The sequence below is a fragment of the Lepidochelys olivacea genome (genome assembly GCF_965140295.1).
Source record: "Lepidochelys olivacea isolate rLepOli2 genome assembly, chromosome: 22".
NCBI classification, from domain to species: Eukaryota; Metazoa; Chordata; order Testudines; family Cheloniidae; genus Lepidochelys; species Lepidochelys olivacea.
In genome coordinates, this window is record NC_140432.1 from 16,449,914 (window position 1) to 16,469,469 (window position 19,556).

The 19,556-nt window shown below is 47.4% G+C and overlaps 1 protein-coding gene across 2 annotated transcripts in view; it reads right to left on the reverse strand.

Moving 5' to 3' along the window:
• The window catches only part of LOC311511218 (alpha-1,2-mannosyltransferase ALG9), a 126,067-nt gene that overhangs the window by 21,333 nt on the left and 85,178 nt on the right, over positions 1-19,556 (reverse strand). The gene's annotated exons all lie outside the window — the stretch shown is intronic.

A 19,556-nucleotide genomic window follows, 5' to 3' on the forward strand; every position in this document is an offset into this window, starting at 1 on the left:
GAACGCAATTAAAAGAGTAGTGTTCAGGGGCATATTTTCATTTCTTCACTCTTTAAAAATCTCCTCAACTTCAGAAGAATCTACAGATTGGAAGTGGCAAAAGGAAAAATGAAAGCCTTTAGCTTTGCCAATCTTCCAAAGTTAAGAACATTGGTTTATTTCCCCCTCTGCTTTGACTTTTCTCATTCAACTCCATTCATTCTTTTGCATTTGGTCACAAGAGGAGGGGAGAGTGGAAGAACTAAAGCTCCAAAGTTATAACAACTTTAATTGCAAAAAATTAATCAAATGACTTTTTCTTGTGGAAAAACTTAAACTCCTCTCACCCCCACTTCTTTTACAGGAAAGCTTTCTGGTTGTAAAATTCTGCCTAGCTCTACTCAACATTTATTATAGGTAGTGTTTAGGGTGATTAAGAATGGGCTCTGGGAGGCTGTACCTACTACCTATATAGATTTAGAAACATAGTTAAATCCATGCATTCTTCTAGCAAGGATGAGATTAAATTGTATAAAAGATGGTTATACAGCTATGGAAATGAGCTGCATTTTAGGAGTAAATTATACAAATAACACCCTTATCAGGATAACAGAGGCTGCGGATTTAACTGTTCTAAACAAATATAGTTAAATCAGTACAAAAGCATGCATAGACTTGTCAAATCCAGACTAGCTCAGTTGTAACCCACAGTTGCTAGTAGTTATTTGGGGAATTACAGTGAGTCTGCATTTCTCAATCCCATTTGGAAGAGTTAGGGTGCAAAGGACAATTTCCCCCCCTTGTAGGAGGGAGTTTCAGGTGCCCTGACTGTACCTGTTCTGGGGGTTGAGCAGAGAACTGCACCCTGTAGGGGTATTCATCCCACACCTTTCACCAGCACCATAGTCACTTACAGTCATTAAGAGGAAATACAACCAAAATCCACAAGTTAAGGGCTAATGGCAAAAGGAGCCAGTCAGATACAATTTCTGGGCTCTGTCTGCAGAACCAGAAGCAGCATCCAGCAGTTCCATCTAAAGTTGTGTATTAAATTTAAATCCATGCTCTCATTGTTCTTCCTTCTCACAAAATAAGTTTAATTTACCTGAAGTTGGATACTGGGGCTGGGACAGCCATTCTTTTTCTTTCTAAAAGCAAAGGAAAGACACTGAGAAATAAATATGGAGTTTTGTTTGGATCCTCCCAGGTACTTTCCCTGAACCTTTTGCTCTAATCTTGTGTGTGACAGGAGAACTTAGTATACTATATCTAGGGAGTTTTTCTTAAAACCTGACCTTACCCTTGGGTTAACCTCAAGAGAAGCTTTTCCCCAGCGTGGCTACAATCAACTCCTTAGGCCTGAGGGAGGTCATATGTTGCTGCTTTTATAGGATGCACCTGGCAGGCCCATGTGTCCGCCCTGATAGGGGCAGGGCCTATAAAAATGACTCATGGCAACCCACTTCCATTATAAGAGGAAATTTGGATACTCAAACAGGGAAAGCTCTATAGAAAGTAAAAGACTCAGAGGAATGGCTATACATAGAAAAAGAGTCTAAAGTAGGGGAAAATATACAGACACCACAGGTTGCAGATATCTATGGACCATGTTTGCCAATCAGCTGTAGATACAAGTTTTATATCTGTGCTGGGCTCTAACCTTGGGTTCTCAACTAGGGAGCTGTGACTAACCTGCCTTCCTATAGTCCTAAATGGAACAAAAGTCTATCCCGGATTCCAGCTGGCTAGGAGGAGGGTCATAGCCGAGAAAAGGTTGAGACCTACTGGGCTAAGATATATTTTATCTGCCTCTAATTCTCCAACAACCACAGAGATTCTCTTATCATACTTTGTAAGAGCCTCTTTAATAGCCCCAACAGGGTTAAATCTATCTAAGGTTTGTAAAAGTCCTAAGTACATTGAGGAAGAATTACTAGGAGAGCACAAACTAAACTGGAAAAGCCCCTCCACCCTGCCACGCTCAGAACGGACTGCTCCTCTAAGGGCTGAATCGCTGCACCTGTGTTGGGGCATGGGCTGGTGCACAGGTGTAACAGGGCCCTGATTCTCTTGCTTGTGGTGTGATCACAAAGAACTGTGAGTGAGTTCCACAGCAAGCATGGGTGCACCCTGGAATGTGAAGTCAGCAGTTTGGGTTTATAATCACTATATCTAGCTGCCAGATAACCTTGTTGCATTCCTACTGATAGAAATTACAAGGCAGCGTTTAGAACAGTGACAGGAGCGATGCCTGGTTTTTGGTAAATATTTACCCCACACAATGTAGCCCTTGATACCCTGGCAGTACAGACCTGACAGCTGCATCCCCAAAACCAGTTCATGCTTCAGTGTCTTTCACACCCAACACCTCACCCAATGCGAAAGCACCAAAATCTGGTTAAATGCAGGATGGGAGGTGCCGTTTGGCTAACACTTCCACTCAGAGCAAATCGGGCTACAGGAAAATGAACAGTTTTATGGACAGCCTAGTTCCTTCGACAAGACATACTTTACCACAGACATTCTCACATTTACTTTTCACAGTACCTAGTTTGTAAATATTCATCCTAAAAAAACATGGGTGATGCTTTCACCACCTGGCTCACTGGTGTGTGGCGGGGGTGGCTACATTCTGAAGCCCCATTCCCCTGGCCCTCTTACATTCACAGCTATACACAGTATGCCCTGCATGAGGTGGTGTATGAAGGCTTAATGAAGCTGGGATGAAGGCAGCAAGAGTGACTAAGTCATGTGAGACTACCTCAAAACCATCAAGACCTTTCTGCCACCCCAGGCCATCATGTGTGCCAATATACCATACAGGAAGAGCTCCTCTCTCCACCTCTAGAGCAGGTGCCTTGGGCCTCTGATTTGCATCATGATAACTAAGTCACAACAACACTTCAACAAATAGCCTACTGTAGCTTTTCCAGACAACTTTTACATCAGTCTCAGAACCTTCCAGGGCTAGACGCAAGGGCTGTGAGCCCCATTAGATAGCAGGCCAAGCTCTCCCCTTTCAGTGGTATAAAGTGCTGGCTTTAGGTCAGGGCGTAGACTTTAAACCTGTCACTGCTGTAGAGCAAAGTAGTTCCCATCCTGGGCCTCAGGCCTGTGGCACTTGCTTTTTCATTAAGCCCCTAGCCCGTGGCTAACTGAGCAGCATGCTGCTGGTGCAGGTGCACAAACCATGCAGTTTAACACATGACTATCACCACCCTGTGTGCACGGGCTGCAGAGGGGAGCGTGTCATTTTTGCTGATAGGGTGAGACCAAGTAGTTGGTCAAACTAGATTAAAAAAACCCAAAGTCAAACTGACTCTCAGCCTCCATTCAGTCCCTGCTCTTCACCTCCTCAAAACCACCAATTGTCCCTGTGACTCGACAGTTCCCAAGGCATTTGAATCCTGAAGCTATTCAAGATAAAGGCTCTGGGGGAAGTGTTTTTCCAAGCTTATCAGGAATACAGCGAAGTGGGGGGAGGGAAGGGAACAGACAGGTGGTCGTGGTTGGGGTGTGAGTAGAAAGGAAGTCATGGGGAAGACAGAACTGAATGACTCACCAGTGGGAAAGTCACAAGGCAAAGAGCCCTCAGAGATTAACTAGTGACTTAAACAGCCCCAAAGGGCAAACTCCTTGCATTTTTGCAAAGGGGGAAATAAAAACCCACTCAGTTACAGCTTTGCAAAAACTTTCTGGCAAAGCCTGTCCCTCTGTGTGCCCAGGGGAAGCTGAGTGCTTCGCAGATCAGAGTCACATGGCATAGCACAGGCTTGGGCTGCAGAGGAAAGCTAAAACTGTGATGCTCCAGCAGCTGCTATTCAATAGTAACTTCAGTCCTTGCTGAGCACGTTAGCCCAAACCGAGGCAGTGTGCCGCCCTTCCATCATGTTTCAGTCAAAGAACACCAACACCTTCAAGCCAAAACCCCAGATGAACAAGGTGGCACAAGAGTGTTCCAAAAACTTTAATCCGTATCCTCTTTGCCCCTCAGCTGTTATAGTGGTGCTGCTGGATGAAATTAGAACTGCATGGTTCTGCGGAGTGCCTCCATGTACTTTATGTAGGGCCGTTTGTAAAAGAAAGAGCAGACAAGCTGGTGAACCCCCAAATCTCAGGGCACAGGGAGAGGGGAAGACGGTTTACCTGTACCTGTTCTGGCTACAGTCAGGGCTCAAGCTGGTGGGGAGACAGAGTAGTGATACTTGCCCAAGCTCTGCTTTTAGACATACCACTCAGTAGACTATGCAGAGGGGCAGAATATGATCATGCATGCCCTGCCAGGTTCATCAGGCTTCGCTCCCACTCAAAGGTGTTCAGATACGTCCTTGGGCAGGGCAGGATTAAGGCATAGGCTCGTGCCCGGGGCTCCTCCCTGTCATGAAATGACAGAATCCAAACTCTCCTTAAATATACCTGTGTTTCTAGCCCTCATGGTTGTGCAGAAAAACATGAACCAAGTGTAACCAAAGCAGTGATGGTTGCAGATGGCATCCAGCAAAGGGAGAAGTAGCAACAACTGGTGCCTGGCAGACAGCAGTTTTGGCACCCACCCCCAAGAGCATGCTGCAGCTGGCTGAAGGGGGGATGTCCATTGGACTCTGTGGGATTGGCTCTGCTCCTCCCCTCGGGCCTTCTGTTCCCAAAGGTCAGAGCGCGAAGAGAGAAACCTGGCAGTACTGCCCATGCACCACACACTCACTGCACCAACACGAGGGGGCCACTCACAGGCCATTGTGCAGATCTGCACAACGTGGGCCTCGCTCTGCCATGCTCCCAGGCTTTGGCAAGCAGCAAGAGTTGACAACGGCGACACCTTCAGCGTTAACGCTACCAAGATGAGCAGGGCAGCCCTCCCTCCTGAGAGCTATTGCTTCAGTCTGCCTGGAAACGCTCGGTTCACATCTTCAAAGCCTTTTTTCTAAGCAAAACAGCTAGAGCTGGACACCCCCCCACCCTGCCCTCAAAGAACATGGGAAGGCTGTCCAGCAGGCCCAATTGGAGCCTTGTCTGCAATTGCCCCATATAGGGTACAGTTTCCTTAGTTCTGGGAGGAGTTTGCTCTGTGGAAAACTATTCAGGAAAGCCAGCAATTCCTGTAGCAGATCTTATCTTTATTTTGAAATGTGGGTGTCTCCCAATTCTTGCGTTTTCTGTGCGTCTTGAGCAAGACGAGTCAATACACTACCCCTAACGTGAAGAATGTGTCTCCTGCATTGCTGTCACTCAGTGTTACAAAGATTTCTTATTTACCCCATTAAATTGTTTTGGTAGAAAGATATTTAAATATGGTGGTTAATTTTGTGTAAAGAAAGTGTCATAATATGGTTTTATGTTAACAGTCCCTGTTGAATTGATTTAATGGCAAATAAAGATGACAGTGTTTTGATAAGAATCCATGTGGTGTTGGTTTGTGGAGAAGGAGCAAAATGAGGCACATTGTGATAAGAATCCATGTGGTGTTGGTTTGTGGAGAAGGAGCAAAATGAAGCACATTGTGAAAGACTAATGGGAGGTTTGTTCCCAAAATAATCAAAAATGGACATTTACTTCTCTGAGAATTATATGCTGAGCTCTGAAAAGGTTAGTCCCATTTAGGTAGCTAGTAAGTGTTTCGCTGCTTGTATCCTAGAGGCTGCCACGGAGAAGGAAAGCTAAGAATGGGCTACCATTGACGTCAATAGGGTAAATAATACCGTACATTAAAACCACCTGAGCCTGTATTACCCTTTCAACGGCGCCCAGCTGAACACATCTTGCAGCAAAGACTTCGGGGAAGCCCAGGTGCCTGCTTATATGGAAAATATGCTTTGGAAATGGCAAAACTCCAATAAAATGGTGTGGCTTTCTCTGCAACTGAGGGTGGGGAGAAGGGTGGCCTAGGGCAGCATGGGAAAAACAGCAGCCATACCCCACCCACCATGCACCCCAGGGTGCCGCTGCCCATAGAGCAAAACGACCGAGCAGTATCCGAACCCTGCAGCAGAGAGAGATGATTCATCCTTGGCAGGGCTAATTGAGCAGCTGCTTTCTTGGTTCCAGGACAGCCTGTTCTTGTCCCGGTGACTGGCTGTGTCTGCCTGACCAATCTTATTTTCCCACTGCTGTGTTAGGTGGAACGATGGGCTGTATGCCATGAAGTAAGTGGTGCTGAACAGACAGAGTTGTGAGGCTGGCACAGCACAAATCCTTTCCTGGATTCCTTAGGGCATGGTACTGATAGACCCAGTATTTGTCTGTAATAGGGATCCCAGGGGCTATAGGGTACTGTAGGGGTATGGTCCAAAGGACTGAGCAGGGGCCTAGGAGCCAGGCACTCTAGAACTCAAATCCCATTGCCCACAGCAACTCTTCCAGAGGACTGAACTGACATGGCCACAGCTGCAGTAAAAGAGGCATGATAATGCCACCCTATTGGCACTGGGGTGCTTAAATTAACCAGTTAAAGATCTATGCAGTGCTTAGAAGGAGTTCAGTGCTGCTTCGTGTGGCACTTTGACCCCCCTTTAGTGGCACCTAGCCCAACTAGAGATGAAGGAGTCTGCTACAGCCTGGGCTAAGAGCCATGGCTTTCAGCTCATGCAGCAAGAAGCTCATAAACTAAGCTTCAGGTCCCAGGTTCAATCCTGCCTACTGACAACCTGTTAGCATTACACTGGCTTATTAGGGACAGACACACAATGCTAGTCAAATACAAGCAGGCACTTTCCTGCAAATAACTTTGTTCATGCATCCCACCAAAGCTTATGCTCCAATACGTCTGTCAGTCTATAAGGTGCCACAGGACTCTTTAAACTGGAGAATTTTGCCACCTTAGCTATTTCAAGAACAAAGTTGCAGAGTCTGGGGAGGAAACATGTCATGCATCCCTCTGCCAAGGCTCAGGGCTTATTATTACTGTATGTATTACCTGGGAGACAGTCCCTGCCCTGCAGATCTTCAAGTTTAGATGGACAAAACAGAGTGGGAGGATAAACAGAGGCAGAGAGAGGGGACATGACTTGCTTAAGAGGTGGGAATAGAATTGAGGGGCTCCCAGTGCCCTATCCACTAGACCATGCTGCTGTTCAAGCCTACAGCTCCATTGTATTAGTGGGCTGGTCCCTGCATGCCCCCAGGACCTTCCCTGACTCTTTGGAATAAGGCTGGAGTATTCATGCAGATCCATCCTCACTGCCTGGACCAAAGTCTCAAACACCCACAGCATTTGGCTTCATGGTCATTGCACATTGATGTGATACATTGGCCATTAAGCCAGGGCCTTGCCCTCTTCACTCCAAAGGGACCAATCAGGGAATGTGACTTTAGCCCTGCTCCTTGGGAATATTTCCTTGAGGCAGGAACAGGACGACATTATTAATGCAGCAAATTAAGGGCCCGGCTCCATCTGCGCCATGCACGTCACTGCAGCTGCGTTAGAGGTCATTAGAGAGATGTATGAATTATTCTCGCTAATCAAAGCCCTGCCCCAATGTGATCTAGGCTAGGGTACAGGGCAGCGGCAGCCTCTCTGCTCTGTCATGATTGCACTGCAGCCTCTGGCTCCTGACTTGATGAGCGTTTCCCTGGAGCTGCCTGTTACCATGTCAACACATCTGGCTAAGCAGTCGCCACTTGCAGAAAGTTTAAGGTAATTTAGCACAGAAAGGAGGGAAGAACGTTAAGGTTTTAACCCTTTCCCCCTCCCTGAACAGCTTCCATCTGGAGGAGGAGACAGGAGCTGCCCCCCGGGCCAGGTGGGATAGCTGCTGGGGCTTCCCGAGGCTTGGGGCAGTCGTGGTAGGGCCCAGAGATCACTTCCATACACGAGAGGCTCAACAAGCAGCACAGCTGCCTGTCTCACCAACCCACCAGTGGGCATCCAGGACGTGCGCCCCCAACCCCAGAGGCTGCAGAAGCTGCCAAGCCAGAGAGCCACACAAACGACACTGCACGTTCCTGGCCCTCGGGTAATGCTGAGAAGATTAGGGTGTCACTGGCCTTTAAGCATCAGAGGAAACAATCCAGGGCACCTATTTCTTTTGAGGTTTATAAAAACACGCCTGCAGCAAACCCTTCTGGGACAAACTGAACGTGCAACAGTAAATTGTACCCTGGTGACTGTCAGCCCTGACTCTCCCCCACACTCCTTTCAGCCTCAATGCACCCACACAATCGTCCCTCTCACATAAAGCCAGGCTCCACTCTGTGCTTTTCCACCAGGACCCCGGATACACCCCAGTCCCACAGCCAAAGGACGGTGATCTGGAATCTTGGGGCACAGAGCAGACAGACCCTCCGTTTGTTTATAAGGTCTCCTCGGACAGACGTAAGGCCAATAACCGCAGGGGACTTAATCTATCTCCTGCAAAGATTTGACCCATCTTAGGGTTCAAACCTCCAGTCCCAGGGACTTTGGGTGGGAATCAGACAAACTGTCCTTCTAACCAGGGGGACGGGGCTAAAAGAAGAGGGGGCCACCTATCCCTAGAGCTGCACAAGGAAAGGGGACTGTTCAGAGGGAAGTCTTAAGGCCAGCAGGCAGAGAACAGCCTCCTGCATTGCCCCCGCTGTGCTCTGGTAACACCCACCGGGCTCCTCCTGCTTTTTTGTGCCCTTCCATCAAAGAGTGGGCAGAACCTCACCCAGCCCCAGCAGGGTCTGATAAACTGGGCTGTTTGTATTGCTCTCACTTTCCCCAGCTCTGGCCCCAGTACTGAGGGGGACCACACAGCTGCTGGCTCCTTGCAAGTACAAGGCTGACAGCAGCCATTGTCAAGGGAACAGTGTTTTGATAAAAATCACAGACAGTTACTCTGCAATTCAACAAGCAGGCTCCCTGTTACCCCACCTGACTGCCCTGCCCAGGACTCCCCACCACAGACACCCTAGAGAGCATGGGCGGGAGCCCCCACTTCCAGGACCCGCAGGCTCAGCAGGGGGTCTCCATGTGTGGCTGCAGAGACACAGTCAATGCCTTGCAAGCCTCTGGGGAAAGGGTACTGCCTGCTTAGAAACATTCCTTTAGAACCCGGGAGTCCTGGGTCCCAGTCCCCTACTCTCACCACTAGCCCACGCTTCCCTCTATTAGCTCACAAAAGAGTTAGAACTCAGGGTTCCTGACGTTCAGCCTACCCCTGCTATCACCAGCTCTGGGAGAGGAGTGGGAGTCAGGACTCCTGGGTTCTATTCCAAGCTCTGCCCAACGACTCACTGTACGAACGTGGCTCAGACACTTCCCCTCTCTGGGCCTCAGTTTGCTGTAAAATAGGGATAATTATGCTGACCTTCTCCTGGAGGGAGGGACAAGGTCTGTTTAATTCATTCCTGTGCAGCAAGAGGATGGCTAGAGAGCTACCCAGCTTCAGCAGTCTCCTATCAGGTGGGCCATGCTCATGTGACAGGAGATGGTCCCAGAGTCACTTCCTGTGTTAAAAGGTGGCCCACCTAAGGCTCTGATTATACCTTGAAGGAGCTGAAGTTAGAGAGATCCTAAGGAGACTCAAAGGGACAGGAGGTTTTTGCCCTTTTCTGCTTAGAACTGTGTCTGAGAGGGGGAACACCAAGCACGCAAGCAAGATTCAAGGACTCAATTACAGTTTTCCCAACAAACCTCTAATTAGCAAGGGCAAGTAAACAAAGTGAGCCAAGGGATCCAGTGGGCAGAACAATTTTTTCCTAATGCCTCAGGTTGCTAAATAGTCAATATTATGACAAACTTCTCTTAAACAAACAAAGACCCTGAGGTCTCTTCAGAATCACGTCACTTTGACTATTTACATTACTGGTCTAACCCAAGCACTTTTCATCCTCTGCCTCCAAGAACGTCCCAGCAGCCAAAGCTCTTCACCTTGTTTTAGTAACATGTATTTAATAGAATCACATTTTTGATTAGCAGCCAGCAGTCTGATTCAGCACCATCACTTAGCAGACATTCCCCTGGGAAACTGACCCATGTATAAAATTTGCAAACTGTGGAGGAATGACGACAGGCTGGATGCTCCCTGCACCAAAAGGATGACTGAATCAAAACCTTTTTTTGTTCCATTCGCTGCTTTAAGCAGCCGTTTGTATAGCGGTGACAGGAATTTGGGCAAACGGTAGCTTTCTAAAAACACCAGCAGAAGAACACACGCAACAGGCTTCTAAACCAGAAGAGATCAGTTTGCCTCTTATGTGAGCATTTCTCAAGTTCTGAGCTCCACTTCGGAGCCATGGTGACGCCCTTCCTATTTGTTTTATTGTCACGATTTTGAGCAAAACACCCCCCCCCTCCAAAAATAACAAACGTGGGTTGAAAAGGCCAAGCTTTCGGCTTATGGAGGGTAAAACGTCAGTATCGAAGCATGAGTTTGAGACTTTCTTTTAATCGTGCGAAAATACACCACACGTACTCATTTTGAACTGCTGGAAATAAGCATGTAAGGCCACAGGTGTGACTGACAGACCTTCCCCGAAGCCCTGGGAGCTCATCCCCAGGGACAGCAGCCTTTAAAAGGGCCGATTCTTATACAATTTCTTGGAAACCATTAAACTGATTTTTGCTCCTGCAGAGTTAACTATAAATTGTCTAAAAATAAGAATGGAAAAAATCAGAGGGTGGGGGAAAAAAAATGAACATCGATGCCTGGAGACATTTTTATAGTGCTCTTTGTATTGCACATTGTTCACAGCAAGATTACAAGTCAGAGCCCCCTCCTGTCGTCTCTGAAGGCTGTCTGAATGGCTCACTCCTATTGGATCATAAAAGCGTAAAGAGAACCATGTACTCATGTCACCCTACCCAGTTATTCTACTGTATTTAGTGGCTTTCCTTCCAATCCATCCATCCCTTGCTGGCAGGATCCTCACCCCTGAAACCAAATCATCTGCAAAAAATCCACGACTTCCACTCTATGCTGGTGGCTTCGGGCTGACGGTACTAGAACACTGGATTTCTGGTTTTTGGGAATGAGGCAAAAGGGAGCCAAGTGTTACAACACCCTGGAAGCTTCTGGAGGCAGGGACTGCGTTTCTATGTTCTGTCAGGTGTGATAAATACGAAATAGCAATGCAGCAGCTCTGCTCAGAGTTATTGCTGAGTCTCATGTTGGCATTTTAAGCATGGCCATGTGCTGGGTTTGCTGTGATGTGCCCCCTCCACACAGCTCAAGAGAATGGCCTGTGTGGAGGAGGCAGGCTGCCTTCCCGCATGGGACGGGGCAGGACATTTCCCTAAGCAGCACTGAATCACCCTTCCCCACAATGATCCGAATTCATGCAGCACGCATGAGTTACAGATCCGGACAAACCCGACTCCCCCCTGCCAAAAGGTCCAGCCCTTACCTCCTGGCCAACGCATCCACCCAGCGACACACTGAGGGCACCCACGGGGCCCCCATGCGGCCTATTAGCAAGTTATCAAACCCTCTGGTCCACAAAGCACCTTCTCAGTGTCTCCTGCTGTCCTCAGGCAGGCAAGCCCAAGGGCGGTCGGACAACATGGAGGCACTTGGCCATATGGCACCGTGATGAGATTAGCCCTTAGCTCCAGTCCCTGGCCCCCCTTGCAGCTCCCTGGCCCATGGCATTGGAACTCCACCCCCGGGCCTCTCCCTGCTTCCTTCCCTCAGCAGGACCCTGTCTAGTACTCAGCTCCCACTGGAAACTGGCAGATAATTCTGGGGTAGGGGCTACAATGCAGCCCAGCCCAGAGCAATCAATGCTCAGTCAGCCCCAGAGATTCCAGGGATGATTAGTCAGGCACAGAACTAATTTAACCAACAGGAGCTTATATAATGAATGGGTTGTTAGAGCCCTTTAAGTATCCACATAGGAAAATGGATAGCTGCCGTGTTATACTACTGACAGGACCAGGTGTGTTGGCCTTCCAAATATTCCAGATGACAGTATTAAAGCAAAGTGCAACCAGTTTCTGCAGGCTAATGCAATAGTCTAAACCAGGGGTTCTCAAACTTCATTGCACCATGACCCCCTTCTGACAACAAAAATTACTACATGACCCCAGGAGGGGGACCGAAGCCTAAACTATCCCCAGTCCTCTGAGTCCCACTGCCCCAGGTGGGGGGGCCAAAGCCCGAGTCCCCCAGCAGGAGGGTCCAAATCCAAAGGCCAAGGGCTTCAGCTCTAGGCTTGGGGCCTGTAACCTCTGCCCCGCCACCCAGGCTGAAGCCATCGGGCTTCCGCTTCGGTACCAGGCAGTGGGGCTTGGGCTTCAGTCCTGTGCCCCAGCAAGTCTAACCCCAGCTCTAGCGACCCCATTAAAATGTGGGGTCCCAACCCACAATTTGAGAACCGCTCGTCTAAATCAAATGCAAGCTTTTGCTATGGGATCCTTGCTGCAACGTGTCCTTTAGTGAGGCAGAAACGATCTAAGCATCGAAACTACCCAATACACACCAGCTGTGCAGGAAAAGCAAATCACAACTTAAACAAGAAGTTGTTCAGCTTCATTATGTCATAATCACCTTTTCTGTGCAGAGTGGCCAGTTCCCAGGGCACTCCTCCAGAGGTTAGACTTTGGCAAGGCTGTGCCGACCATTCACTGCATAATTGTCAAACTCTGCAATTGGCATCACTCCTGCCAGGCTCACACATTATTTGAATGGGAGTCTCAAAGGCTCCCAGTAACTATCCAAACCCACAAGATCTGGGTTTTGCTGGGTTCAGCTTAACTTTGACAATCCTCTATTGTGCCTGAATTCAGCCAAGTTCTTAGTGTTTACCTTATCTTAACATCAAAACAATGGCATTTCCCAGGATGCCAGTGTATGTACAGAGCACCCCAGGGATTAACACATCCAGAGAACCAACACAAGCTTGTCTCTAAACACACAGAAAAACGGTCCAAACATTTCTCAAGACTAGAGGCAGCCAAAGCCAGTCGCATCTGACCTGAAGCTGCCAACATTCAATTCAATTCAAATACCCAGTGGGTTTGGAGCCAGGAGTGGCTGCTGAATTTATTTTGCTTTCAATGGTGCCTCTCTCACTTTTTTTCCAAATTAGGTCTCAGCCACACGGCAGGTGCGGCTAAAGTGCTTATTGGGAGGAATTTGCTTTAGCAGATGGATTTCAGAGACATCACCACAGACTCTGCAGCAAAGGGAAGAAAAGCCCCCAGCAAAATAAAAACCATACAGTACAAAAATACATAAAGTAAAATCAGGTTTTTTTGGTAACAAAACCATCTCCATGAGGTTTAAAAACTGACCTGAGAATGAACTCATGGTTTCTAACTAAAGAGTGAACATAAGGATTAAGTCACAACTAATTAGCCTACCTCCAGGAAGCAGGTTTTTCCGAACCTCCCTCAAAGAGATGGGACAAGTTACACGGTAGATGATGCTTAGCAGACAGCCACACATTCCCCACTGCCCCAGCCTAGCTTAATCCAGCACAGCAACACATTTCTCAGGGCTTCCCTATGGAACGGGACACAAATGCCCTCACCCTGCCCAAAGGGAGATGCTGATTTAAGGTGAGAGGAAGAAGCAATCTGTGTTCTAGCATCACCAGCAATTGTTTGTCAAGCCTCTGTGGAAGGGAAAATACAGCTGCCTGACATACAAGTGCTCCCCACCTGGAGAAATCTCAGAATAAATAAATTGATGGGGAGGAAGAATGGTCCAGTGGTTAGGATGCTGGCCAGGGACTGAGGAGACCCAGGTTGAATTCTTTGCTCTCCCACTGCGTGACCTTGAGCAAGTCACTCTACCTCGCTGTGCCTCAGTTTCCCACTGTACAGTGAGGAATAATAGCACTGCCCTTCCACACATGGGTGTGATGAGGATAAATACATGCTCAGATACTATGGCCATGCGGGACATAGAAGTACCTGGGGAATAGACTGAAGAGCAGTAGGTCCCACCCCTTGCTATAAAGGGCCTCCTGCTGGCATCGCAGGAAGCGTGGGAACAGACCAGCTCCTGGCCAGTGACAGAGCCAGTGGATTGAAAGCCCAGTCACAGTTCTGGCTTAATCACAACTCTGTCAAGCCAACGTGGAGCAGGAATGACTAATGGACCAGACCCGATACACAGCGTGCAGCACCATTCTGGATGGATACCTCTGTCTGACACACAGCTGGGTCTGCCTCCCTTGTACACTTTGGTGACATTCGTACAGCTTGTTGTGTGAAGTCTCCATGGACTGAATGAGGAAAGGAAGACACTCCAGAGCAGCCATTCTCTGTTCAGTCAGGACCACGCAGACAGTAATGCTGTGTAAAAGCAAGAAGGTAGGTCCATGCAGTCCATGCAAGTCCTTGGAGTTCGATGGGGCCCAATATATCACTGATGACAGGAGCTTCCTGCTGTCGCCAGCCCTAGCAGAGACTAGCAGCAGGGAGGGCTACAAGACAGCTATTGTCACAAGAAACACACTCTTCCAATTTTAGAGCTTTGTCCAAGCCCCTTCCTGTGTGGCATCCTGCTCACACTCCCTGGGTAACACCCAGCACAGCCACCAAGGCCGTGAGATGGAGTCATTTTACTACAATGGTATCGGCTCACTCCTGGTCTCATGCTCCAGTACAAAGCACAGCTCTCTTGCCAGAGCGCCCAGGTGCGCTGAGACAGCAAACAGAACTGGCTCCATTCTGCCACAGCAACTCATCTTTGTGGTATCACTTGAAGGTTTTCAGGGAACATTATGACCCCAGCATGATGCAAGCAGAGCAAGGACCAACAGACTTACAATAGGCAATAATTCCAACATGGACTCATTGTAGCTGGATATTAACGGTTTCACCGGCTATCTCAACATGCCAGACTCTGCCCGACACCACCCTGGCATCATCTGTTCTGTGCAGTAAAGAAGCTCATTCCCTTCGCTGCACATCTGCCATTGTAATTCCATCCCTGGGAGGAGAACACCTGAACCAGCTTCATAACTTAGTTCAACGTACAAGAGGCACAATAAAGCCGCATGGGGAGAGGAGAGACAGAGAGAGAGAAAGTCTTGGCCCTGGAGAATGTTTGCTTCTAGGATTAAAACCAGGACAGTTATCACTGAGGTTGATTTAACTTCCACCTTTCAACTTCCACTTTTTCATGTTCTCTGTATATACATATATCTTCTTACTACATGTTCCATTCTATGCACCTGATGAAGGGAGCTGTAGCCCACGAAAGCTTATGCTCAAATAAATGTGTTAGTTTCTAAGGTGCCACAAGTCTTCCTGTTCTTTTTGTTGATTTAACTGAAGCTCTAATGGAGAAAAAAGCAGCAAAAAAAAAAAGAAATCACAACCACCCCTTCTCTCAAACACAATGATTGAACTTAATGGTTATGAAGGCCAGAGGAGGGTCATTGTGATCATGCTGTCCAACCTGCTGCACAAGACAGGCTAGAGAATGTCGCCCAGCAATTCTACCATCTGGCCCAATCGGCAGCGTATTGACCGAACGGCAGCGTATCTTTCAGAAAGACATCCAACTTGACTTAAAGACTCCTAGTGATGGGGAATGCACCACTCCTTGGGAAGCTGCTCCAATGGCTAATTACCCTCCCAGTTAAACATAGAAAAATTCAAACTGAAAACAATTTGCAAAATGTTAACTTCCAGCTGTTGGCTCCTGTTGTGTCTTTGTCTACTAGATTTAACAGCCCTCTAGTATCAGAAATCATCTTCCTCTGCAGGTGCTTCTAGACTGTGATCAAGCCATCTCTTATCAAAGAGAAGATTAAGTCAAATAGAATGAACTCAAGTCCCTCAGGGTCTGCAAGTCTCCAAGGCCAAGTAGACAGGCTCCTGCTTGCAGGGCTCAAGCTAGCATGCTAGTGTGGATATTCTAGCTTGCACAGAAGCCAGGGCTTTCAAGCCAACCCAGCCCCCAGGCTTCAGAGCCTGAGCTCAGCCCAAGCCGCAATATCGACAATGCTATTTTTAGTGCACTAGCTCAAGCTCTGCTAGTGCAAATCTGTCTACCTAGCCAGGGAGGCTCACTCCCAGCTCAAGTGTAGACACACCATCATTCTAAGACACATTTCCAAACCATCTTGTAGCTCTGGATGGACTTGCTGCCCTCTCCACTCGAAAGTGTGAGAAAGCATAGTTTCCCAGTCGCAGAAAATTCCCTTCTAAAATGTTTACAAGAAATGTTGCTGTCATAAGTCCATGAAACATATTCTGCTTGAACAACACAGAATTCGCCAGTGCTTGGACTCTGTCTGACATCCTCACAGTAAAAAAAAAAAAATATATCGAACAAATATAGTAAAAGCAACCACTACAAATAAACAGGTTTGTCATATTCCCCTTTCAATGCCTTATGCCAATACCATCTTCTTGGTAACAACAGAAGTCGGTTACTATATATTAGGAATTTGTAGATGAGTCGAATGGCCAAAGAAGCTTAAAGAAAGTTCCTTAGATTTCAGAACAAAAACCCATATCCTCTGAGAGGAAATTCTGGCTCCACAGAAGTCATTGACAAAACTCCATCTGACTTCAGTGGGGCCAGGATTTCACCCACTGTCCTTAGGAAAAACAAAGACTCTGGATTGGAACTCTTTCAAGAGCGATTGCCACATCTTTAGATTGGAGAGTTTTCATCTCTGGTAGGATGGGACCTGTGGAGTGAATATAAAAAGATCCAGTCTTTGCTGCTCCTCATTAACATAAGGCAAGAACTGGAAAATTCAAGCAAAATCACACTAATGTCGTCAGCTGGTACCTGGTAACTTCTCAAATGTGTATATATAGTTCTAACAGAAGGTTTTTGAGGGGAAAAAGCCTATGGCAGGAATTTAGATAAATATTTGTTCCTTTTTTGTGTACATGCTGTCTGTCCTAGTTCTCTGGATCTGAGAACATTTTTCCAAGACAGCTTTCATACAAAAGTAAATGCTACAACACAAGATGACACTTGCATCATCATAGGCAAACTAGCCAGGTATTGGACTTAATGTAACTTGAAGTGCCAGGGTCTGGTGGTTAGAACACCAGACTGGGAGTCATAAGACTTGGGGGTCTAGTCCTGGCTCTGCCACTGACCTGCTGTCTGACCTTGGTCAAGTTACATCCCCTCTCTGTACCACTCTTCCCCCTCCCCATCATTTGTCTGCCTTTTCCATTTAGAAAGTGAGCTCTTCGGAGCAGGAACTCTCTCAAACTGTGGGTGTCCCCACTAAAAAGTAGACACGCAGCTGTCATTTTCACACATTAGTGAGCCTCGTGAAACACTAGGAGGGAGCTTCATGATCACATCAACATATTAGTGTGTAAAAACTACAAATCACCTTGTTCACACTAGAATTTTAACATCTGGTAAAAAAAATCCACCCTTTTTCGAAGAGAAGACAAGTGTTTGCACAGTGCTTAGCACCATAGGGCCTCTATACATTACTGTAATAATAGTAAAATATTCTTCTTTTTCACTCTTCTTATGAGCCATAAATTCTGCCTCCCCACCAGGGACCCTTAGAAGTAACCCTAAGGTAGGATGCAAAAAAGGGCCTGGCCTGATGCCTGCTGAAGCCAGTGGAAAGCCTCCTATTGACTTCAGTGAGCTCTGCCCACATAAGCATTAGGAAATAGTGCTGCGTGGAAGCCAAGTTTCAGCTGACCAGATCTGCCCCTTAGCACAGTACGATTCCACAGGAATGCATTCAGAATTCCTTAAAAAATGATGTCTCAATATCACCCCGGCAGTCGCTAGTTGTTCTGTAGCAAGGGTGACACGCACAGGGCATGCATTCTCACCTTATTTGTCTGACTTTTATGCCTGTCACCTTTAACTCTATAAAAAGAAAAGGAGTACTTGTGGCACCTTAGAGACTAACCAATTTATTTGAGCATAAGCTTTCGTGAGCTACAGCTCACTTCATCGGATGCATCCACATGCAATGGACCAGTAGATTTGAGAATCCGGTGTTTGATGCAGGATGCGAAATGGAGCCACCTTTGATGTAGAGTCCAAGGCTGCATCTAGTGTCCCCATGAGGGACACTGCATCTAGTGTCTTCTCATGGGGACACTAGATGCAGCCTTGGACTCTACATCAAAGGTGGCTCCATTTCGCATCCTGCATCAAACACCGGATTCTCAAATCTACTGGTCCATTGCATGTGGATGCATCCGATGAAGTGAGCTGTAGCTCACGAAAGCTTATGCTCAAATAAATTGGTTAGTCTCTAAGGTGCCACAAGTACTCCTTTTCTTTTTGCGAATACAGACTAACACGGCTGTTACTCTAAAACCTTTTAACTCTATAGAAACCTGGCCCTGGACCCCCACTGTGCACAACCACAGAACACAGAGTCCCTGCCCCACAGAGCTTGCAATTCATCCCTCCAGAACATCACTGTGAAAGCTGGGGATAGTGACACAAACTGAGGCAGCTGTGTCTCCCCCTCACCCAGCAACATGGGTTCTTTTTCTGCCTGCTTAGAGCAGAGCCTGGAATCAGAACATGTACAGCATTTATGCTTTTTGCCCTCTGATGGAATTTAAAACCAAACAACACAGTCCTTATCGCTGATAAACTCAGGGGCGGCTAGTGAGCCAAACCCAACTCCATGGGCTCAGAGAAGTTTTGTTACATTCCTCCCAACAGCGCAATACAGCCTGGTCCTGAGCTGGAATGATGCAATGGTTTCTGTTTTCCAAAATTATCAACCTATGAAAGATCTGGCAGGGCTGCCTTCCAATAAGCAAAGCAGCTCCCTCTTACACTTTCCTGTGCCTTATCAGACAAAGGCACATTCCCTGGACAGAGTCCCAGAGGCCTTTTGGCTGACAGAGCAAGGGGCTTGAATGGAGATCATAAACAACACGGGGACGACTCTTCAGATCTCCAGGAACCACAAGCCATCAGACCAACTCAACATCCACTGCCGAAATGTTACATTTAGAATGACCGGTGCTCAGCAAAGCAGGGTAGGGTCTGAAAACAACCGTGCCCACCTGCAGCTTATTGAGACATTATCATTATAAAGCCAGTAAAAACCAGCATGCCTTCGTCCCTGCAACCCAATCTGAGCAATGCCTTTAAGTGATGCTTCTGTGAAAGGACTTCCATGAGAAAGGAACGGTGAGGCAACCGAGTATCTGTATGGGGAGAAGGCAGCAAGATCATGGGTCTTTCCAAGCAATGAATAGGAGCCAGACTTTTAACGTAACATCTTCCAGGTAGGAACAAACAGCTGTTCTGTCCTTGGAGGCTGTTTGCTCAAACTCTGGACAGGCCTCCAAGCCTCCAGCAGCCAAACGTCTACGAAACTGTCAAGGAGCTGATGATTTCCCACTTTCCTGGCATAAAGCTGATAGGATTGAAGAGAACCCCTCGACTTGCATCTTTATGAACTTTCCGTGTGGTGTCTTATGATAGTGTTGTATGATGTAAAAAGGGTGCTGGCTCAGTCCGGCGGTGCTCTTGCCAAGTGTGACTAACAGAGGAGCAGTGTTTGTATTATTGCTCGATGTTTATATTGTTGCAGTATCCTGAGTCCCCAAACAGGATCAGGGTCCCACTATGCTACGAGGTGTTGTACCAAGACCTACAAAGCTTTAACAGGGCTGTAGAGGGTGACAGCTCTAACTAAATATCATGTTTGTTGCCGCTCCAATCCTTCCATGAGCTCAGTAATCATCT